The sequence below is a fragment of the Trichosurus vulpecula genome, chromosome 6 (genome assembly GCF_011100635.1).
Source record: "Trichosurus vulpecula isolate mTriVul1 chromosome 6, mTriVul1.pri, whole genome shotgun sequence".
Classification (NCBI taxonomy): domain Eukaryota; kingdom Metazoa; phylum Chordata; class Mammalia; order Diprotodontia; family Phalangeridae; genus Trichosurus; species Trichosurus vulpecula.
In genome coordinates, this window is record NC_050578.1 from 267,943,402 (window position 1) to 267,967,876 (window position 24,475).

At 40.0% G+C, this 24,475-nt stretch overlaps 1 protein-coding gene across 12 annotated transcripts in view; it reads right to left on the reverse strand.

The window, feature by feature from the left end:
• Positions 1-23,232, reverse strand: part of CTNND1 (catenin delta 1) — a 57,890-nt gene extending 34,658 nt beyond the window's left edge. For 7 of the 12 annotated variants that reach the window (XM_036762375.1, XM_036762367.1, XM_036762369.1 and 4 more), the window contains exons 1-2: positions 19,040-19,169; positions 18,673-18,743 (exon numbers count right to left, since the gene is read on the reverse strand). The gene's annotated coding sequence lies outside the window, so the exon portion shown is untranslated. Of the gene's footprint in view, positions 1-1,193; positions 1,206-18,672; positions 18,744-19,039; positions 19,188-23,216 lie in introns of those variants that run through there. The other 5 variants (XM_036762366.1, XM_036762372.1, XM_036762365.1 and 2 more) reach the window with 5 other exon arrangements.
• Between the last annotated feature and the right edge of the window lie 1,243 nt (positions 23,233-24,475).

Below are 24,475 nucleotides of genomic sequence, written 5' to 3' on the forward strand. Positions count from 1 at the left end.
CTAAGACCTCAAGAAAGTTTAAGCAACAAACATACTAAATGCCATACAAAAATAGCCAGTGAGATGTTTCTATATGGCATCCTCCTGCTCTCTTCTCCCACCCCAAATCTTCCAAAAATCCATACACTATAAGACATAACTAGAGCCCTACAGACCTTTAAGTATCACAGTATTAAGATCTAAACCCTATGGTAAGTGTACTAGAATTAAAAAAAAAAGATAATGACCAGAATTCACATTCTGCAATCACAGAGATCTGCTAGATCCCCATGTCTGAGACCCATCAGGCACACAAAGGCGGCTCTCTTCTTAGTAGGCCTCTGTAGCAGAGCTGCTCTCTCCAGGGACAAAGGGATTTCACAGGAGAACCACAAAGACATTGCCCCTCTCCCGTTCCCCCACTCCCAGCTTTCTCACTTCCTGTCACAGTAGCACCAGACCACAGTCTCCCAGAAACAAACAAATACAGAGTGCTGGATTCTGGGCTGCAAGCCAAACACATTCCACGGCATCCTGTCTACCAATCACCAGCCAGAGCTCCCACTTTGCCCAGTTCAGTTCCTTATCATGTTCGGGAAAACAACCCTCCTCCCCCTGCCCCAAACCAATGCTACAGATGAAGTGCAAGCCTTTTCCAAAGCAGCAGGGCCATTTAGTATCAGCGAAAGAGAGAGGGGAGGGGGGCGGGGTTAAAAATTCCTACTTGGTCACCACAGTACTTCCTCACTTTGTAGGCAGCAGGACTCTTGGGAAAAGGCTGCTGCTATGCCTCAATTAGATCAACTCAATGGGACAATCATCAGTACCCCCCCCCCCCCCAAGAATGAAACCGCCTTTTCCAGTCACCAACACCGCCCTGCCCCAAATCCGGTTTATGACTGCAAGACAAATCTTCACTCACCACACAGCCCTTCCTCAACTCCCAAACTGCCCCAAAGGAGAGGCAAAGAAAATTGCACACAGAACAGAGGCAGCCAACACTTTATATAGGGCTATATATGGACAACAGCTTATCACCACTTGGGGAGCAAGGTCCATTCTAGTCCAGAGAGCAGGAGGAAAGAAAGCCAATAGAGAAGGATCTCTCAACCATAGCACAAGTGGAAATGTCCCTGGGAGACAAAAAGGTCAAGATGACTGCCCCCAACTATTATCTGATATGCCCACCAGCCTCCTCCCTCACACATCACCACCTCTTCCTCCTTCCACTCCCAAACACAACAATCCCCTAACAATCAGAAGGTTGCCCCTGATATTGTGGGTTTAGAGTAGCAGAAATGAGAACAGGCTACTTCTAACTCATGACAACAGAAACAACGCCCTTTCCTTTTGCCGCAAAAGCACAGTCTACTGGGAATATGCCCTAAACTTCAGAGGGTCAGGGTAAGATTTGATTACTGCTAATTCTTACCTCTCCAGAAGGGAGAGGAAGATCAATCTTTTGAATGTGAGCTGTTTGGAAATCCCAAAGGGCTTTGTGTTGCTTTTAGAAAGGGTCTGTCTGGGTTTCATTCTTAGCTTCATAATTCCTTGGGTTATCCCCAGATCCATCTGTATGGCCTCTTATACTAGTTAACAGTCAGCAAGCTTCCTCCTCCTTCTGGGCCTCTCTCATAGGCTGGCCAGATGACTGGCCCTAATCAAAGAGAGGAGTGATATAGAAGTAGTTCAACATTTGACAGGAGACACTGGGAGATTCAGGCCATATCTATGGCACTGCTATAACTGCAAAGAGAGGGGTTGTGGATAATGGAAAGCCACTTGAAGTCTGAAGACTAGCATAGAAAAGAATATTTAACAGTTCTGTGTTTTGCATATTAAAAATTCATGTGACTATCCTAGAAAGCAATTAATAAGACCTGGCCATGGCTTACTAAACCACTGTCCCTTGTCACTGACATAAAAGGGCAGTTCTGACAGGAATCCCACAGTGGCATAAATAAAACACAAACGCTCTCATCTAAAGCTGTACCTTTCTCTCATCTTTCATGGTAACTGGAAGGTTAAAAAAAAGATCTTAACTGAATACCAAGCCAAACTCTTTCTCTACTAAGGCAAAACCCAAGATAAATGACAGGACTAATTCAACATCATTTTGTGAGGTGGTGACACTGATAGGGGTATATTTTGAGATTCCCTACAAATCTGGGATTGTAGAGGGCAAAATCCTGGGAATCAGACACACCCAAATCATACCACCCTCCTCCCGGAATGTTCATCAGGTGAGACAAAACTAACGACTGCTGACTCAGAGCTCCACTCAGTCACCAAGAGGCTAGGTCAGAGGGGGAGGAGACCAATACAGCATGACCTCATCAGAAGACCCAAGTTCTAACTGTATCTCTGTTTGCGGATAGATTTACAAAGACCAACCAAAGAAATAATGAATGTGCAATGAAAAGCCATTTGAGAAGCTTGAGACACAACAAGACAAGATCAAAGTATTCTTGTTTTGCCATCTGACCTCCTACAGCTCAGTTCCAAAGCAGGTAGAAAAGTTTTTTGGAAAGGGAAAAAATAAAATAGGCGTGATGTTCAGCTATACCCTAGACTGCTAACATTCCTGCGTGGAGTTCAGAATGCCTAAGAGTTCAATCTCAGAATGACTAGGACCTTGCTAGTAACTACACAGCCTTCCACAAGAGAATAGTTGAGCTGGGCTGATGAATGCACCAGCTGTTTCCACTCCCTCCTCCAATCTCCTCTCTCCCCTGATCCCAAGGGATCCCGAGTTCAAACTCACATCAAAAATTTAATACAATTGACTGGTCAGGAAGGAGAAGCTTGGACTAGAATAGCCTCAAACATGCCAACTGGCCCTCGTTAGGATGGACACTCCCCCCACCTTAGGCTCATTCTAAAAATAAGAATCTTCAACACCCCCTTCCCAGGAGGGTTCTCTGCTAACTGCATCTTCACAGACAATAATTTCAAAAGAGGCTTCTAACCCCTTCATTTTACAGTTAAGGAAAAAACAAGAGACATGAGGAAACTTGCCAGAGGTCATAGAGCAAGTCAGGGGCAGAGGCGAGATCAGAACCCTGGCCTCCAATTGTAAATCTAGTACTCTCTTTCCACAGGCTTTGCCTTGTTTGGTTTTCTGATGTCAGCGAGCACGGGGAGGTATGGGCTTAGGTGCAATGGTAAGCTTTGTTCCGTTTGTCCCTTTGTTTGTTTTGGAACGGGAGAAAGATCCCTACACCATGAGCAGCAGAGCTCCTAGCAGGACAAGGGCATGGGAAGTTGCCCAACACTCAAATCAGAGCTATTTCAAATGTGACGTAGAAAGGAGTGGGCTTATGCAGCAGCACTTCAGAAATGACTGTACCCTGTCTGATTGCCCAAAGCCCAGGGAACCAGCTTACAGTAGCATAAAGTTGGTAATTCCCACCCCCAACCAGAGTCATCCAAGGAAGGAAGTCAGAACTTCCTCTTCAGACAAGAAGTGACATCATGCCTTCCCCTTTCCCGTAAAGTTCTAAACAAATGGTCCTGCTGAGCCTTGCTAGACATCCTCTCTGACCTGTCACTCTATTCCAACACAGAGAGGGAAGAACTGGGATGTATTCTGGAGCATATTTCCTCCCAGTAGGCATGTCCTCTATGTCCTGCTAGGATGCCTCTATCTAAGAAGGCAGCTATCAAGTCTACCCTCCTTGGAATGGCCTTGCTAGGCACTTTAGACAGAACTTGCATGGACAAGACCTAGAACATATTACAGGAACGAATCACTACTGATCACCTCTAGTGTAGGGCAGGATACACCTACTACAGCCATCACCATTTACTCAATGTAGAGAACTGTGCTAAGGTATTAGGAAGATACACAGATGAGTATCATAGTTCCTAACCTCAAGTTTAGGAGGAAAATAAGAAACAAACACAGATTGCTATAAAATATACAATGTTACTTTGTAGAAGTACAAAACCAAGTGTTTTGTGAGGTCTGAGGGGAGAAAGATTGCCGACATGGGTATAGGGTACAGAGATGAGAATCCTAGAGGGTTAGCATGTGAGTTAGGCTTCGACAGATGGGTAAGACTTCTAGTTAACCTTCAGAAAAGGCAGAGGACGGGCATTCCAGGAATAGGCCACGGTCTAAGCTAAACAGGTGGTGTGGGTTATGGTGTGTTGAAATAGAGATCAGAAATCTAGAAGTGACTTCAGAAGCCACCTGCTCCAACACCTTCACTGTACATAGAAGATAGAAAGCTGGCCTTGGAGTGAGGAAGACCTGGCTTCAAGTTCAACATCTGACATATACGGGTTGTGCGACTCTGGGAGAGTCATTAAATTTCTCAGTGCCTGAGACAACTAAGACTATGTAGCTGCAGAAGAGTTGCCAATATATGTCTTGATGGCAGGAATCCCCACCATCCATAAAATCACAGATCTGAACCAAAAAGACAATACAATGATCCAAGGTTTAGGGAGTATTTTACATACATTATCTCATCTGCTCCTCACGACACCTTGTGAGCTAAAAGTACTACAAATATTTTTATCCTCTTTTTAGCGATAAGGAAACTGAAGATCAGAAAATTTAAGTGATTTTTGCCCAGGTCACACATTTATCAAGTCTCAAAGGCAACATTCGATCCTAGGTCTCTTCTGACTCCAAAGTCCGTTGCTTTTTCCACTATACCAGATGCAAAAATATTTTCTAGAAGCTGAACCAACAGGACTTGGTAACACTAGATGACCCAAAGGAGGAAAAAATTTTGAATTATCAAAATTATGAACTTGAAAACTGAGTGAATGGCGGTATCATAAGCAAAAATAAGCGAGATCTGAAAAATGCTAAGCTTAGTTTAGTAATAGCTAGCATTAGTTTCAGACATGATAAGTTTTATCTATCATCCAAATGGAGATGTTGTGTAGGTATTTGGAGTTGTAGGTCTGCATATCAGAAGACAGATGAGAACTAGAAACAGAGTTACTGGTACACTCAGAATCTGCATTTCCGTCAAGTATATTTACTAAGCAAACTTCCCAAAAAGAAGTATAGAAGTAACGAAATAAATCATTCTTATATAATTCATGCTCATCCAACAAGTTATTCATTCTGGAATAGAGGCTCTTTGAAAGTGTGAACTCAGCCATAGACGTCACAGGTATGGAGAGGCTTACTGGTTCCACCAAATCCTGGACAGTCACTGCCTATCTAAGAACGTACCCTTCCTCAGCACCAGATAGATGATGGTGGACTCAAGGGTCTATAATTTGCTCTAGAGGACATCCCCCCTCACTCCACTCCTCAGTTCACACCAGACTGGCTATACTATCAGCTTGCCAATAAGTAGGTTTTTTGAAACCCAGAACACCTTTTCAGGATGTCACCCAGTGAAGAAGGTAAAGTATACAGGACCAGAGAGAACTCCTACAGTGTTATGGTTCCTAAAGCACTTGCTGTCCAGTTGTTTCAATTGTATTCAGACTCTTGGTGACCCCAAAGATACTGGAGTGGTTTCCTATTTCCTTCTCTGGCTCATTTTGCAGATGAAGAAACTAAGGCAAACAGGGTTAAGTGATTTGCCCAAGGTCATACAGCTAGTAGGGAATCTGAGGCTAGATTTTAATTCAGGTCTCCCTGACTCTAAGCCTTTCACTCCACCCACTGTGCCACCTAGCCGACCTAAAGCAATACTTCTGTTCAAATCACTCCCCCAACTCAAGACTTTCACCCACTGCCTACCAAACAAAGTCCTAAACTCATTAGAGTGGTATCCAAGACTCTACATAATATGCCTCAAACTGTTATCTGGTGGAAAAATCCCTGAACTAGAAATCAAGGTGGAATTCTCATCCTGGTTCTGCCACTGACTAGCTACGCTGGAGTTGTTTAACTTCTCTTCTGAAAAATGAATGGGTTATTAGAGATGCATTCAAGTCATTTCCAACTCTTAAAATCAATGGCTCTCCTTTCCTCTAATACAAACACATTCCAGCTCATCTAGGTCAGTTTCCCAAAGAGTAACTAGATCTTCTCATTGACTACAATGTCCTCCTCCTTGCCTTGCATCTTTACCATCAAACTCCTATCTTTCAAGGCCCATCTTACATCCTACTTCCTCTGGTGCCTTCCCTGGTAACTCTGTTAGAAATGACCCCTTATTGGCACCTAATCTTCTCTACTAGAATGTAAACTCTTGAAGGATAAGGACCATACCTTATTATACAGCTGTGTCTCCCCATATTATGCCTTACATACAGACAGGGAGCAATACTCATTTATTGAAAGGGTTAGCCAATTGGGAGAACATTAATTTGAACTCTTGGAACAACAAAGTTTGACTATCAAAATAATTTAGTTAAGTGACTTGCCCAAGGTCACACAGCAAGTAAGTGTTCAAGTGTCTGAGGCCGCATTTGAACTCAGGTCTCCTGACTCATAGGGCTGGTGCTCTACTCACTGCACCACCTAGCTGCCCCTATAAAATTATTTTATCTGAACAATAAGAGGAAAAAAAAGGAAGAGGAAATCTTAGGAAACTGTATGTCAGTTGGGATACATAGAAAAGGAAAGAAAAAAGTATGCAAGTTAACAAGAGACTACCCTATTCCTTTAGAGGCAACATCAGAGAGTGGAAAAGAAAGTTGAATCTGGAGGCAGAGGATGTAGGTTCAAGAAATCCTTGCTCTGGCATTTATGGCCTATTTGACCTAGCCCAAGCCATATCACTTCTCTGGGCCACAGATTCCTCAACTGTAAAATGAAGAGACTTAGATGCGATCCCTGTTCTGTAGAGGGAACCACCATCCTTCCAGTTACCCAAATTCGGAACCTTAGTATCATCCTCAATTCCTCTTTTTTGCTCCACATATCCATTCAGTTGCCAAATCCTCTCTTTTCTTACCGCTATAACACCTCTAAATAGTCCCCTTCTCTATGGACCTGGGTAGCAACCTAGTTCCGGCCCTCATCACCTCTCAGATGGACTATTAGTAAGAGCCTCCTAATCTGTCTTCCTACCTCAAGATTCTCCTCTTCAATCTCTCCTCCACACAAATTGTCACTTATGAAGCACAGGTGTAGTCATATTACTCCCTTACTCAAACTACAATGGCTCCTAATTGCCTCTAGGATCAAATATAAGCTCCATTATCTGGCTTTTGAAATCCCTTTGTGATCTGGTCTCAAACTACCTTTTAGCCTTATTAGACATTGCCTTCCCCCACTCTACAATCTAGTAGTCATGCTGGCTTTTTTGGGTGGGATCTCACCTCCATGCCTCTGTACTGGTCTTCCCCCTGGCCTAGCCCCATACTTAGCATGCACTCCTCCCTTACCTTGGCCTCTGAAAGTCCCTTGTTTCCTGCAAAACTCAGCTCAAGCCACACCTTTTAAATGAAACTTTTCCTGATAACTCCAGTTGCTTTTATATTACTTTTCCCTCTGAAAAAGTTACCATGTATTTATGTGGCACATAAATAACCAAGCTTGGTCCCTAAGAGAAGAGATGGCAATCCCCCTCCCAACCTTTTTTAGAGGTGGGGGACGAAGGGTGTAGGACACTGCATGTCCTTCTCTGATATGTTGTTTGATTTGACTGACCTTTCCCCCACTTCAATAAAGCTAATTTTACCATTAGAGGATGTAGATGTATGTGTGTTATCTGCCCCAATGGAAGATAAACTCTCCAAGGACAGGAACTGTTTTCATTTTCGTCTCTGAATCTGTAGTACCGTTAAATGGCCCCAGGAAGTGCTTAATAAGTGTTCATTGAACAATGTGTGGTACACCTTTCAGCCCATAGCTGTGATCCTCTAATGGTCCTCTACCGCCTCTCCATTTAGACAAGAGTGAAATATGCCACCCCCTTAATTTAATTCCGAAGTCTTCAGGAAATCTGTAGGACTGTCTAGATTATTTCCTACTCCAAACAATCCTTACTTAACAAAGGGAGAAGTGAATGAAAAAGAGGGAAAAATGCTTCCTGCTTGAGGTCATCTCCCAAGAATGACATGAAGTTAACAGAATGACAAGTAGATAGGTGTAATTAAAGGGAACAGAGAGGATAACCAGGTCAAGCTCTAGGGCTATACGCCAAATCAAGAAAGAAACAGAGAGACTCTTTCACAGAGTCGCTGAGTGACTATACAAGCCATGAAAGGGAAAGTACAAGACTGGATGATTCAGGACAGAGGGAGGAAAAAAGAGGGAGGTGTTTAAATCCTTTAACTTTCTCCTAAGAGATCAGCCTAAAATAAGCAATCATTAATACTGATCTCTCTTCCTCCATTCCCAAGCCTGATATATAAAAGAAACATAAAATCACTGTCTGATCATTTTTCCTGAAGCTCAGGAGACTACAAATGTGGTCCATCAGTAAATTTGTCCCGCAGGGGCAAGGAGATGTTTTAGAGGATGAAGGGACAGAAAAAGTAAAAAACTGAAAAGCTGGTATTTCCCATTAAATATTTGGCAAAAATGTTGGAAAGTAATATGGAACAATGAATCAAAAGTCACAAAAGTGTTACCCTTTGACCCAACCATGCCATTATTAGGCCTGTGCCTAAAGAAAAATCAAATAAAGAGGAAAAGAACCCATATGTATAAAATTATTTTTTTGGTTTTTTTTTTGAGAGGGAAGGCAAGGCAATTGGGGTTAAGTGACTTGCCCAAGGTCACACAGCTAGTAAGTGTGTCAAGTGTCTGAGGCCGCATTTGAACTCAGGTCCTCCAGACTCCAAGGCCGGTGCTCTACTTGCTGCACCACCTAGCTGCCCCTATAAAATTATTTTAAAGCAATCTTTTGTAGTAACCAAAAACTATATAAAAGGGGTGTCATTTATTGAAGAATGTCTGAGCAAATCATACCATGTGAATATAATTTAGTATTGCTCTATAAGTAATGATGAAATAGATTATTTCAGAAACCTAGGAAGACTTGTATGAACTGATGCAGAGTAAAGTGAGCAGAACCAGGAAAATAAAAACAATATAAAGCAAAACAACTTTGAAAGACCTGAACATGCCAATTATGAAAAAGCCAGCTTTAATTCTAGAGGACATCAATCCTCTTGCTTGCTACCCATCTCTTGACAAAAATGTATAAAGAGAGTAAAAGGAAATCCAGAAAGAAGCACAGGAAAGCAGGAAAGCTTTGGAAGCTACAGGCTAAACTTATTATACAATTAAGAAAAGTAAGCTGTACAAAATAGATACCAGTAGTTTCAAGTACAATCTTGTACTTGAATACAATTATCTTTTCTACTACACAGAGTGAAATGTTTATTGCTTAAGTTCAAAATAAAATAAATATTTGACCAAGGGTACAACAGACACTAGACCAAAAAGTACTCCCAAAAAGAAGTACTCCTGTCTTCTGCACGAAAGGGAATTGCTCAGGAATCGATTTAGGGTGGGGGCTATCTCCAAAGGCAAAGGTAGAACCTTCAATTTTACTCCCCAAACTTTTCCAAGGCAACTGTTTTGTTATTATCATTAAAGCATAATTTACCTAAGCAAAATACTGCTTCTCCAAAAAACATCAACTGACAACGGCAATAGGGGGAGGAGAAGAGAGAGCAGAAAGTTGTAGGAATACAGTAGTTGGTACCCTGAAATATCTGTATTACTCTGAAACTTCTAAATCTGGACTTTGTTCTTTGGAAAACAAAATAAAAACCTTCCCCCAATATTTCCTGATGAGCTGACTTTCAGCAGGTTAGACATTCACGTGGCAAATTCTGGCCTGCTTCACAAAATTCTAAAGGCAGTCAATGGAAAGAAAAGTTTTCCAAATTCCAACAAAGAAGCAGTGAAAAGGAATCAGATTGGCACCAATTTCTCTTTTAAAATAGGTCTTCTCTATTTTAAAAGTGTGCTGGATATGTAGTTTCTACTTCAGTTGAATGAGGATCACTTCACCTGCCCTGAGATGGGAACTGCAGGTGCTTTGATAACTGGATTGAAAGCCTGGCCTAGTTTCTCTAACAATGTCTTATGTCTTCCACTGTCAGTGTGCTAGTTTGCCTTATTAAAATTCCCTACCACCAAAATCCCCCCCCACCCCAAAGTGGGACCTACAACCTAAAGTACCACAGCAATTCATTAATGTATTTCAGTCAAATCTCCAGCTTCCCACACAGGAAGTAAAAACCTCCTGCTGGCATTTTCAGGGAGGCCTAAACAAAACCAGTAATTCTCTTGGATTCAGAATTTACCTCTTTGGCCCTATTTATGAATTTAAGTTACTAATTAACAAATATCAACAGCACTGGATATGAAATCCTAGCTCTGTCACTTAGTAGCTGTTTGAGCTTTACCTTTGAGCCTCAACTTTCTTGTCTGTCAAAGTACAAGTACTGGACTAAATAGCACACTCCAACTTTAAAGTCCTATAACATGATACAGTAACACTCCTCATTATCAGGGATAATGGTAATTCTACTTACATCAGAATTCTTATCTTCCTTCAAGACTCAGCTTAGGTGCCTCCTCCATAAAGCATTCCTCAATTCCCATCTCTCCCCCCACCAAATAATGATGCTCTTGCTTTTAATTTTTCTTATACTATATTTATTTGCAAACATGTTGTATCCCTGTAGTTGATGGTAAGCCCATTGAGGGCAGGGCCTGTTTATTTTGTGACTTTGAATCCCCAGCACAACAGGCACTCAATGTAAGTTGAACTGAATCGCCAATTTTACATTTTTTAAATATACACACAGCCTAAATAACTTTGAAGCAGCTAATCCTAATAGCAGCTCATGTTGGTATAGTGCTTAATGGTCTACAAAGTCCTGTGGTTAATTTCTTCCCCTTAGAGAAAAAAATGTAGCCTATTCTAAAACAAGAATCAAAAGCTACTTTAGCTAGTTAAAATTACCATTGGGGTCAAGCAATGCACAGGAATTTGATACTGACCTAAGTAAGAAATAAAATGAGGGCAAGTGAAAAAAGGGAACAGATTCAGTCCTTCAGAGAAGAGGAGACAAGAATGAGAAGTGAAAGAAAAAAAGAATCGGGGAAAGGCCATCAGAAACTGCCTCACTGGTTACCTACTCCTCAAGAGTCAGAGTACCATAAATGTCTGATAATTAAAAATATAGAGATAGCAAAATAAACAAGAATCAAAGGAACTTTTCCAAATTCTCTCATCAGGGACTGCCTTTTGGCTTCTATCTGTATTCCCAAAGCTTAGCACAGTGCCTGGCATATAGCAAGCACTTAATAGACACTGACTTGCCTTTCATCATAGAGCAGGGGAACAGACCTTTACAATTCTTAAGTTCAAGCCGCAATTCTTTAAACAGCTCACATTTAAATAGTGTTTTAATGTTTATAATGTTTTTTTCTCACAACTACTCTGTAAGAGACATAAGATATCATTAGCCCCATTTTACAGACAAGGAAACTGAGGCACAGGACGGAGTCAATTTGTCCACAGTTATAGTTAGGGTGGCAGAGCCAGGATTCAAACTAAGTTTTTTTGCAATCTGGCAAATAAATGCTCATGGGAACAGATGCTTTTAGAGGTTTTCTGGACATTGAAACAGAGGGTAGCTCAGGCTGATAAATAAATAGGACATGAGGAAAAGGTGCTCATTTTTAAGTTCAACTAACACCATGAATTGGAAATTCCATCCTTGTAAGACAAATGAGACCTCAGGCTAAAGATCCCGGTTCAACATCTAGCTTTAACAACTATTAATAACATCAGCCTGACCAGCCCCTTTCTAGTCAGTCTCTGGTCAGTAAAGGCTTAATTTATGAACCAGAAGAGACAACTCAGAAGCTACTGCCTGTCCTTAAAGAAGTAAGTAGGAAAAACTTGCATTAGTATGGTTAGGTTCTACTCAAAGGGCCTAATCAATAGAGATGTATTTGAACTGACACCAATTTATCACATATATCACAAATATTTTATGAAGAGAAGGATTTTTATCTCCAACCTCGTCTTACCACTCATTTTAGTTCACCAAAGAGTAGCTCCAAAACATTTGCTAAACACAATGAAGACAGAACCTTTCACTTAAAGACAGAAGTCCAAGAGATATCTGGAAGTAAAAGTCATTTTAAAAAAAAATTTAAGTGCATACTAATGGCTTTCAATAACAGAAGACAGGTTTGAAAGATACATGTTTCAGATCCACTTTATTCTAAACCTAATGTTTACAAATGACTAAATAAAAAATGTGACTCATGAAAGGATATGAACAGGCAGTTTTCAGAGAAAGAAATTAAAGATATCTACAGGCATATGAAAAAATGCTCTAAATCACTACTGATTAGAGAAATGCAAATCAAAACAACTCTACCACATCTCTCCTGTCAGATTGGCTAAAATAACAAAACAGGAAAATGATAAATGCTGGAGAGGATGTGGGAAAATTGGAACATTGTTACATTGCTGGTGGAGTTGTGAACTGATCCAGCCATTTTGGAGAGCAATTTGGAACTATGCCCAAAGGGCTATAAAAATGTTCATACCCTTTGCAGCAATAGCACTTCTAGGGTTGTATCCCAAAGAGATCACACAAGCAGGAAAAGGACCAATATGTACAAAAATATTTATAGCAGCTCTTTTTGTGGTAGCCAAGAATTGGAAATCAAAGGGATGTCCATCAATTGCAGAATGGCTGAACAAGCTGTGGTAAATGAAGGTAATGGAATACTATTGTGCTATAAGAAACGGGGATGATACGGACTTCATAACAACCCGGAAAAACCTACACGACATAATGCTGAGTGAGCAGAGCAGAGCCAGGAGAACATTATACACAACCACAGATATGTGGATTCTGTGAGGACCAACTCTGACAGACTTTGCTCGTCTCAGCAACACAAGGTACAAAGACAACTCCAAAGGACTCACAATGGAGAATGGTATCTACATCCAGAGAAAGAACTATGAAATATGAATGCAGACTGAGGCACACTTCATGCTAGCCTTTTCTCCCCCCCCTTTTTTTTCTTTTTCTCTCTTTTGTTTTTTTTTTTGGTCCTGTTTCTTCTTTCTCATGATTCATTTCATTGGTCATAATTCATCTCCATAACTTGACTAGTGTGTAAATTAATTCAATGCCAAGTTATATGTGGAATATATGGGATACCATGCCGTCTTGGGAAGGGGGTGGGGAGGGAGGGAAGAAAATCTGGAACTCAAAAGTATGCTGTAAACTAAAAACAAAAAAAAATTTTAAAAAAGTGACTCATTTGCTAGCAATAAGCATTTTATAAGAGAATAGTATTGAATGCTATATGTCACTTTGTAAGACATTCTGCAGTACCTTTCTTTTTTTCACTATTCTAATTACATTAGCCAATGGGAAATGGGATGGAGAAGTAAGGAATTGAGTATATTCTTATTTTAGGAACCTGTGCATTTTATTTTAAATGCTCCTGCATTTTTTCAAGTCATGAAATGATATTTTTTAAATTTGGTAACAGTGTACAACAGAATAAAAAACCAGGCTGCCGAATGCATCATGTTTTAATTTTTCCCGTTTCTAGGACTCCTAGATACATGAAGAGACAAGAAAGTAGAAATGTTATTAATCAGGGCAAAAACAAAGTTATTGATTTTACCCAATTATCCTTAACTGGTGTTGGTATTAATCCTTTATAAAAGGATAAAACTATTATTGAAGGACATTTGTTAACCTGAAGCATTCCCCTAAGTCACACAAGTGGCTGTCATCTACTACTTAATGATTTAGAATCAAACATTGAACAAGTAATATCAAATGAATAAAATGTTCATATCAATGAGGAGAACCATCCAACAGGTCATAAGTGAACACATTATTCAACAATGTCTGTTAATGCCCCAAGTCCATCATCTTAGACCACACTCCATAAACCCAACAGACACAGCAGAAGCACCTACCTGACATTTCCTCAAGACGACAATTATGGCTCCCATTTAAAATAACCTAAAGACTCAGCAACCTTATTGGGTCCAACCTTTTTACATTACAAATAATAAAGTACCTTTAAAAAATGGAGTTCTGCTTAAAAGAAGCCCATCTGGGTAATTAAGTGTTAGAAGAGGTAGAGAAGACCAGGAACACTGAGTTATTGCTGGAGCTCTGAAGCAGCCCAAACACTCTGGAAGTATGCAAGAAAAGTCACTTAACTGCCCACATCTTTAGACCCAGCAACCCCATCATTAGATATACACACCAAGAAAGTCATACAGTTAGAAACAAAAGGTCCAATATATACCACAATATTCATAGCAACATTTTTAACAGTAGCGAAGAAACTGGAAAAAAAAAAGTAGGTGCTCATCAATTGGGAAGTGGTTCAACACACTATCAAATATGCATGGAATATTACTGCGCAGCAAGAAAAAGTGGATTTGAGAAATTCAGAAAAAATCTTTGAGCTTTTACGAAGTGAGGTAGAACAAAATAAGTAGAACCAAAGAATATACACAATGACAATGGTGTAAATGATAAGATCACTTAATGGAAGCCTAATTCTTAGCAACTGAAAAACCAGTGAAGATCTCACAGAACCAATCCAGTGAAGTTTGGAGTAAAAAGAAAGAAAAGGCAGAATATTACATACAGTGCGAGATGTAGTTCGCTGTGTTGAGTGTCTTTGTTTTGTTACAAAGCAGGGTGTTGAAATAAATGATTATAAATACTTTTCAAAAGTCAGATAAAAATTAAAAGCTATTAGTAACTCACTAAAATCCACCCCAATCACTTAATGAAGCCTAATAAAATTGTTTTGTCAAAGTGCCCCCAATTACTAATCACTGGCTGACAAAATGCAGAAGTCTGGGGATGCTTCAGAAAGCCCATCATCACTTTGCCCATCCTTGTTTATCAGATCTAAAGCATTCTGAGGGAGACTTAAATTTCACCTGGAACATCTACCAACTGGGAGTTTTTCTAAGCCAGGATAGCCAAGTTCCATTCTCACTATTTAATATTTAGTAACAAATTGTTATACAAAGTACAAGTTTGAAGAGACAAACTACTTTCAAAATGTCTAACAAGCTACATAACAAAAACACAAATCAATGCATGCCCTCTATTCCCCATCGGTCATTCTAAACCAGAGCAGTTGTTCCTTCCTTCTACAATATCTCCTTGCCAGGCTACATCAATGCTCTATTGGCAACCTTGTAGGCAGCTGCACTTAAGCAGAGAAATCCCTTATTTTCAACTGAGTGCCACATTAACCCTTTTTTTTGGGAGGAAGTGGAGATTAAAGAACAATCCCCACCAGACTACCTCTTTAGGTAAGGTTCATACAAAAGTGAGTTTCATCTTGTTAGGAATCCAGCTTAAGTATGACAAACATTACTACTGAACCACAAGAATAAAAAAACCTCCTATAGCAGAGTAATGATGCAACATGGACATTATTTCAAATGAAGCAGTGTCAGGAAAAAGTTCAGTTCTATCTAGCCACAGTTCTCCTAGAAATATTCATAGTCAAATGTACTAATTCCAAGTTTACAAAAATAATAAAATAATTCAGCAAAGAAAATTAACACAACTAATACTGAACATATTTTTATTATATGACTCCAACAAGGCATTTGGTTCTTTCCAAAGAAAAGAGTCACATAAAAAGTTCTTGGTTTAAGTATGTAACTGAAGTGCAACAGTGGCTTCCAAAGATCAGGAGTAAACTAGGCACAAGACTTTTTAGCCTTAAACTATGCACTTCACAACATTTTGCCAGAAGGCATTCGATAGAAATAAAAAAAAGCCAGAACTTACATTCTCTATTGTCAACAACTCAGAGTTTCGAGAAGGTGAAGAAGATTGAAAACACAGTCTAAAAGGCTGGGAGGTTTTTACTTGCATTTAGATTTTCTTCTTATATCACCAATACCTTCCTCCAAGGTTTTGTACTAAAGCCTCAGGGATCCCATGCCCTAATATAAATCTATCTGCAACCCACCCCTGCCGCCTGACAAATGGCTAAGAACCAAAGATTAGCCCATTTCATATAAAGGTTCTTTGGAGACGGAAAACCGTTTGTGAGACCAAAATGCAGCACAGAAGGCAAATTTCCTCATCAAAAGGTTGAAACGGTATCCATTTCTAACCCAGCTTCCTTTCTCCCATCATGCAAAGAGTAGATAGTTAATAGGTTTCCTTTGATGAAATAAGCAGGAATATCATGTACCTTAAACCAATATGGAAAAGTCAAGTGAGGACCTTGAACAAGATGAAAACAATGTGCCATTTACTAGAGTATATTTTTTTTGAACCATCTTCTGTAAACAGCAGCAGTCTTGGCCTGGGAAGTGGAAGTAAAGGGGAGCCCAGTATCTATCAGAAGTAGGATATGGTGATTTCTTCAGGGCAGCTCATAGTGTCTTAATGAGTCCATAGAGGTCCATTTCTTTCCAGCTATTTTATCTTACTTCTCTTTTGAAAGACTAGTTGCATTCACAAGATTGTCACCTACATCTCCTCAAGGAATAGGACAACCAGGTTTCAACTACTTGAGGAACTTTATTAAAATGGTAGTAGAAACCCTAAATTCCATGTCAGGTAAAGGCAAATTTTATAGTCCCATTTCTCCAAGGCCTAAGAAAATACAATTATGGAATTTGCCCTAAATTCAGTTCCAACACCTCTGGAAAAAAAAAATAATAGAAACCCACAATACCCTACCTTCCTCTGAGAGATTTCACAAGAACAAAGGTCATTGGATCACTTATCAAATGGACCATTAACACAAAGGTGAAAAGAAAACATAAAAATACACCTACTTAGCCTCACACTAAAACTGGAGGACGTTCCCCTCACTTCCAAAAGAGGGACCTGATGGTACCCTTTTCCCAAGTTCCAAACCTCCTACAATTCCTGAAAATATAATAGGAGATAAAAGACAAGTCTCCTTCCTTGTCTAAAACAGGCCAATGACAATGTCTAGAGCTGCCTCCACTAATTCTAGACCAGAGGCTTCTTATCTTTGGTCCATGGACCAAAGGATATATTTCAAGGGGGTCTCTGGGGGAAAAAAAATTCTATTTTTGCTAATATCTAACTAAAAATTGGCATTTCCTTCAATTATTAATTTTTAAAATTATTCTGGTCATCAATAGGCTTCACTAGACTGCCAAAGGGGTCCATAGCACAAAAAAGGTTAAGAACCTCTGTTCTAGGCACTTGGATCCTGCCATCAAGGTGCAGTGTTTATCCACTCAAAGCCAGAAGCCAGTCACCACTACCCAGTCTTCAAAAGCCTATTTTCCATTTTCAAAAATGTCTTTGTAATCTTTCTCAATAGATACCCACTTAAAGGTTTAGAGAGAAAATGGGTCAACCAGCAATTCTGATCAGTCATCCAAATATCTACTCAGAACCTGAGGCTAAAGTTATGGCAGAAAAAGGGAGATGAATAGTCTCCAAATTATTCTACTCCTATACAAATAAAAACTACAGCCCAAAGGGCTAAGTCAATTATCTCCTGTGGTATTCCCCATAAATGTGCCATCCTTTCTTTTTAAATTTAGACTGCGGAGTCAAGGAAGAAGTATTTTTGATAAGCCTTATAAGAACAACTTCATTTTGGTCATCAGCATTACACAGAAAAGCAAGAAATTCCATTTTATTTTGAAATCCCTACGCAAGTAACTCCCTTGACACTCTAGTTTTGCATGTAAAAACATTTTCAGGGAAGTTTCCTAATTAAAAAGGTAAAGAAAAAAACATATATGGGACTTTTAAAGGTATGATAGTTTAGGTACTAAAGGGCACACTGAGTTAAGGCCCATCTTGTTGCAATCAGGTCAAGAGTTTAATTCCACTTATAATTTTTAAGAGTAGCTCTGATTATTAAAAGAGCAAAGGGAGAAGAGGAAGTCTCAGCCTTTAGCTAACGATTTGACTACATAAAAAAGTACTTCACAAATCAAAAAGACTTAAAATAAGGGGAAAAAAGTCAGTGGCCTACAATGCTACAGAGTTCTAATCTTTAGAAAATCAACAAAAAATCTACTCACCCACAAAACTGACCTTCAGTTTTTTTAAGTACTTTTCCTTTAAAATTCTTCAAATGAACTGTGTAAGAGTTTTCTGCTAACATTGTTTAATCTAATGTCCCTAAATAAATAAAAAGCTAAAATCATTTCTAAACTATTTTTCTCCTTGACTCAAGTAAACTAAATGACTTCTTAATCCCAAAACCTGCCACAGTTTTTGCAGATTTTCTTGGGGGGGGGGGGGGGCGGGGGGTGTAGCGAGGAAAGACAGTCTTAGCAACCCAAGGTAGTTTTAAGAAAAGCGAAATGCAGTCAATGGGGATCCATTTGTTTTCTTTTAAAAGGCAAAGCAGCAGGGCCAGTACAAGAGCAAGAGGCTCCCACCCACTGCACCTGGAAAAGTAAAACCGGGATCCACCCAGGAGCATGAGGCTGAACCAGACTGGGGGAGTTTAATCACACTCTGGGGGGGGGGGAGGAGTGGGAAACCACTACCACAGTTTAAGCTGCAAATCTCCTTGCAACTTTCCACGTCCACAAACAGGGCAAAATGTAAAATAAGTTTTAAAACATGAAAAGCCATCTGCGAAACCAGCTTTCGACCTCAGACAAATTCCTGTCTCAACCCACACACAATACACCAGAAACCAAGTTTTAGAATTTTGTTACCAAAGGTTATGTAAATGTGTTCACTTAGACCTAGAAGGCAACATACAGTCAGAAAATACACCAAGAGGCAAATTCACAGGATGGTTCTTACCCCTCAGGAGCTGCTCAACTAGCTCCCAGCGCTGGAGACCAAGAAGTTTGTTCCTTCTCCTTGCTCTTTTGCTTTGAAAAATAAAATTAAAAGTAGCAAAAATTAAGAGGAAAAAATTGTTGTAAAATTAGTCAGCCTAGATGAATTTCTCCCAAACATTCAGCACCTTTTAAAAATCCCTCTGGTTAGCAAAAATTAAAAATTCAACTGGTTAGCCTATCATGCCCCTTCTGTACACATTATCCAGACACATACACACACCTCATTTGCAGACTTCTAAAAAACAATCCTTTACAAAAAGGAACCCAAATCCTTGCCAAGATTGCTGAGAAAGACAAGTACAATAATGCAATTAATTTTTCTCCACCTCTTCCTCCTTTTCGGCTCTTTCCTCTTCTTTCTCGCCTTCTCTCCCTCTCCTCTTCTTTTTTTTTCTTTCCTCCCAGATCCAACACCTAAAATGGAAGTTGCACCCAGCCAAAGGCAAGGGAGGCTGGGTGGTGACAAACTGGTCTGCCAGCCCTACCCCCTCGCTTTCCTAAGTGATGTCAGCCTTTGAGCGCTTCCAATAGAAACCAGGCATAAATCAGGGAGCTGACCTCATCCAATAGGAAACTTTATTATAGGAATTAGAAAAAAAAAAGGAGAGAGACACAGAAAAAGACACAGAACTTTTAAAAATACATATGCATATATATATATATATATATAACATGTATATCTACATTTATATTGCAAAAGCAAAGGATATGCAATCCTAGAGGAAGTGTGACAAGGCCTTAGCCTGAATGGAAAAAAAAGGTGTTTGGTGTTCTTGGGTTTTTAAAAAAATCATTGCATAGAAAAGTCTAAGCTATTTCCTGAGTTCTCTTTGATGAGACTGTTGGGGATTTTGTGTATGTCTCCTCAAACCCCTTCCCTCTGCTTTCAGATTGTAGGGGCTATCCAGGCATCTGTCAATAAATAATAATAAATAAGCTGTCGATTTACATGTCAAATTTTGTATTGGCTATGGGGGGGGGAGATTGAGAATGTTATTTAATCCATTTGTGGGGAGACTGGGAGTGGTCCTCTTTGAAGTAAATCTCAATTCCATTGTTTTAATTTTTTTTAATAGAAACTGATTCCTGGACCGATTAGTTTCTTTAGTATAAGTTGGTCTTTGTTCTTCCAATCAAAAAATCTGTGAACCACATAGAAGGACAAGGGATGCAGACTACAAAACTGCCCAGATAAATCAACTGAGGGAATTTCAGAAAGATAATTGTACACGTTTTTCGGAACTCTAGGCAGAGTTGGCCTCATGATTGCTAGTTTATCTCACACTGAACTACACAGAAGAATTATTTACATTCCCCTTTTTTAAAAAAACATATTGATATGTCTACCATAAATGATGCTCTTAGAATGTCAAGTCCTAAAGGGCAGGGAGCTGTCTTTTAAGTTTGTTGTATGCAATCCAGCATGTAGAATTTATTATTCGCTGAATATTAAATTATGTGAGTTGAGAACTTCCTTTTCATTCCAAAAGGAAAAAAATCCCAATATCTGAGAAGAATATCTGACAATTTCAGATTAATCTACTTCCAACACTGGTTTTCTCAGATTACTCCCCACCCTGCAAAATCCTGTTGTGACTCCCAGTGGGACAAAGTGCATTACCTTGGGCCCAGCCCTTCACAATCTCACCCCACCCTATCTGCCCAAGTTTATCTCACAGCTCCCAGGCAAGAACCCGCCCTGCCAAAATTGGTTAATCCTGTCACTATTCCTAGACCAGCCCCTCAATCATCTCAGCTTCCATTGCTTGACTCTGGATGTTCTCCCTAAACCAATTTTTCCTTTATGCTTCTCAGACAATCCTAACCCTATCCATTTGTCAAGGACCAATTCAAGATTCAAGCCCCACCTCTTTCACAAAGCCTTTCTAACTATGCCATATTGCTCTTTGAACCCTATATAATATAACCAGCACATGAACATTAAATCCAATCCCCTAGAGTGAAATGCCCGTGCCTAAATTTTTTTATAGGAATGGGGAAAAAAAGCATGATGGTTAGGAAGTGATGATGACTTTGGATGGCTTCGGAAGAATAGCATGAGGATTTAGTCAGAAAAAGGATCACAGGGTTTAGAGGTAAAGAGACCATAGATAGAGATCGTTCTACTGCACTCTTCTTATTTTAGGAAAGAGAAGATCAAAGCTAAGCTAGCAAAGTGAACTGCTCAAGGTCACAAATTCTTTAAGTAGCAGAGCATCTTTAAAACACAGGTTCTCAGATTCCCAAACTAATGTTGTTCTCACTCCTTCTGGCTGTCTCGAGAAAAAGAAAGGTAAAAATCCAAAACACAGTGAAATTGCAATCAATAAGCAGTATTAAGAATTGATAATCACAGTACCTTGCACATAATAAGCAATAAATGTTAGTTGAATGCTTCACTAATATTCTGCTAGACCAATGCAGCAGCCTGGAGAAAACAGAAAAAACTTAAAGGAACATAGGATATGATACCGTATAGTACTGTACTTGCAAAATTGCTTCATATTGGTTCACATAGGGGCAGTCACATGAACTGAGGGCTAGCTCATGAAAGTGTATAACAAAGAAGTCAGTGTTTAAAAGTGGCTTTATTTTAAAACTTTAAAGTTAATCTGCAGGGAATGAAGAGGACATTCATGAATTTGTAAATAATATTAAAATAAAGATGCATAACAGATCACCAAATAAATATGGTAAAAAAAATTTTTAATTAAATTTATATAACCTTAATTTTTAAAGAAAGATTTCTAAATACTGAGTAGAAACGACCTCTACCTTAAATTAGAAAAGAATGGGGGGGGGGGAGAACTGCTTCATAATATTGTTCATTTCTTCATCTATAAACATGTTTTATTTCCCCAGAAAAAATGTAAACTCTTTTCTTTTTCTTTTTTTTTTTGCTCTTTTATACCAAGTGCCTACCATAGATCATTGCATATAGCAGTTGCCTAATATTTGTTGAACTGCATTAAATACAAAAAGGAGTAAAGTTGTATTACGAGCATGGAGAAAATTCTGCTTGATTCTTAAAAATAAACAGAACATATTTTTCATTCAACTTCAAAACTCTCAAAGGCATAGAGAACCACCACCAGCAGGTGCAAACACAAACACACAGGTTGATCATTTAAATTGGTGAAATAAAGATTAGGAAGAAATTTTTAAAACAGACAAGGGACTGAACTTTTTTAAAAAATAAAGTCACCATATATTCATCTGCATATAAGACAACTATATGTATTAGTCAACTTTGGAAATCTACTTTAAAGAAATTAATGGCAAGGAGTAGAGATTAATAAACATTTAATCTGATGAAAGCACCGGACAAATATACACAAAAAATAAATGTACTTTTGTCTTCTGTACCCTTTTTGGTTACTAGCTATCACCTAAAATATATCATTTTTGAAATCCCGAGTAGGGCTATAATTTGTCATCTTTAAAAATTCTGCTGACCCTAGATGAAACTGTATTTATGCTAGCTAGGATAAAAGTACAGAAGATGACTCTCTCTATTTCTTGGTACTTAGCTTTGCCCTGACATCAACAAGTTCCCAAGAAGATAGAGCAAATATAATCTTAATCTCTGTTCAGACTTCAACCCTATCTCCTCACTGGAATGCCACTGTCTGAATCATCTAAGGGATACTATAGTGAGACATTATAAACAGTTAGGGTTCTGTCTTATGTCTTTGTTTTTTCCTGCTGACTCCATCTAAATCTGTCTTCCTTCTGTTCTATTTCCTCTCAACTCTTGCTTCCTCTTTAAAAAAAAAAAAAACTTGTGTGCTTTTCTCTTCTATTCTTAGATTGGTATCCTCAATTTGGAGAAATTTTTGAAAATATTAATTGAATTATACAATTCAGGGCTGTAAGAGCCTTTCGAGATCATCTAGTCCAATGGTGCTAAACTCACATAGGATCCTTGTGGAGGCTGTACATTGATTTTGAAAACCACAAATTAACATTATCTATGTTGTACTGTATTTTCATTTATTTTGTTAAACATTTCCTAATTACTGATTCAGGCCCCCACTCAGGAGTTTTGCATTGCGTATAGGCCATAAGTTCGATTACCTCTGACTGATCTAACTCCTTCATTTTACAAATGAGGAAACTGAGGCCTGAAGAAAGCAAGTTGTCTAAAGTCACAAGAATCAAACATAGATCAGTAATAAAATAAGAGTAATAATAGAAATCAAATCAATATCACCACTCCTCAAAGGACCTGCCAATCAGCTGCCCCATGACTCTAACACTCTTCTCTGGCCACAGACTCCTCTATGTGTGCTGTCTTCTTCTATTAGGGCATAAACTATTTGAGGGCAGAGAGTATCTTGCTTGCTTATATTTACATTCCAGCACTTAGCACAGTGCCTGGCACATAGTAAGTACCTAATGATTTTTTTAAAAATTTATCCACATTCTTAAAATTCAAATTCCACGGTCTTCCCTCCTTTTATACTCCCATCTTACTGTTTTATTCCAGCGCTTTACACTCACCCTTCTGTTTGCCTTCCTGCTTTCAGATCTGCTTTTTATCTTTGGACATCTTCCTTTTCTGCCATCGGCTCTCCTCCAGTGAAACCGCACCCCTGGAGATGGCTTTATCAGGCTCGTTTCGGTTTCCACCGTACTGAATCAGACAGAATCACGGAAGGTCAGAGCTGGAAGGTTATCTCTGAGGCCGCCTGGTCAAAGGATTGGAGCTAGAAAGGATATTACATTGCCTCCTTCCAACATAAGCCCTGGCAGGGCCTTAGAAGTCAGCTGGCCACAGGATCACAGGGAGAAAGCTCTTAAAGCGAGGCCCGGCCCAACCCACTCATTTTACAGGTGGCTGGCTCAGGGCCAGAGATGGGCATCCGTGGAGAGTCAACAGATAGCCTGTGGCCGTGGGACACCCCAAAAAGGGCTGGTCCGGCAGCTTCACTAAGAAGAGAAGGAACCCGGGGCCGGAGCATCCCTGAAAACATGGACGAGGTCTTCACTACCGGAGACCCAGGACTTCCTGAACTAGATGGGGGTCTTGTAAATGGGCCCACTTTTCGGTCCCCGGGAGATAAGCCAGAGCTGACCAGGTGACCACACCCTCCATAACCTGCTTCGGAGGGATGCGGGACCCTAGATCTGTGAGCAACTTGGGGGTGATCTGGTTCAGCCCCTCATTCTGCAAATGACGCAACCAAGTGAGCCTCGGATCAATGGAAAGTCCGTCCACTTGGCTTAGCAGAGTCTGAGGGGTGGGGGAAGGCCAAAGGATCCCCGTGCCCAAAGATGGGCTCTTTGAAGGGATTTAGAGGCGGGCTGCCTTCCGGGGCATCTAGCTCCTTTTACAGATGAGGAAACTGAGTCCCCGGAGGACGAGGTCATTTGCCCAAGGTCACATGGGTAAAATTAGTGAGAAGCGGGTCCTCTCATTCTAAGTCCAGTCAGTGCTTTTCCCATTCCGTTACGGCCCCCACCCTCGTTTGACAGAAGGGGAAACTGAGGCCCCGGAGGATCCAACAGGCCACCCATGGTCGGGCCGGTGCTTTTCAGGCCCTCGGTGAGGTGCTCTCAAGGTCTCAAATGAGATCGTGAGTGGGAGGCCTTCATCGAGGCGCTCTCATTGCGGTACCAAGTGGCCCCTGAATGGCTCCACGCGCCAGGCGACCCTGGGGGCGGGCAAGCGCGGGAAGGAGGGTCCCTCGTTTACCCTGACACTCGCCGCCTAGGCCGTGGGCGCCCCGGGTTGGGCTCGTGCTGCCCCCACGGCGACG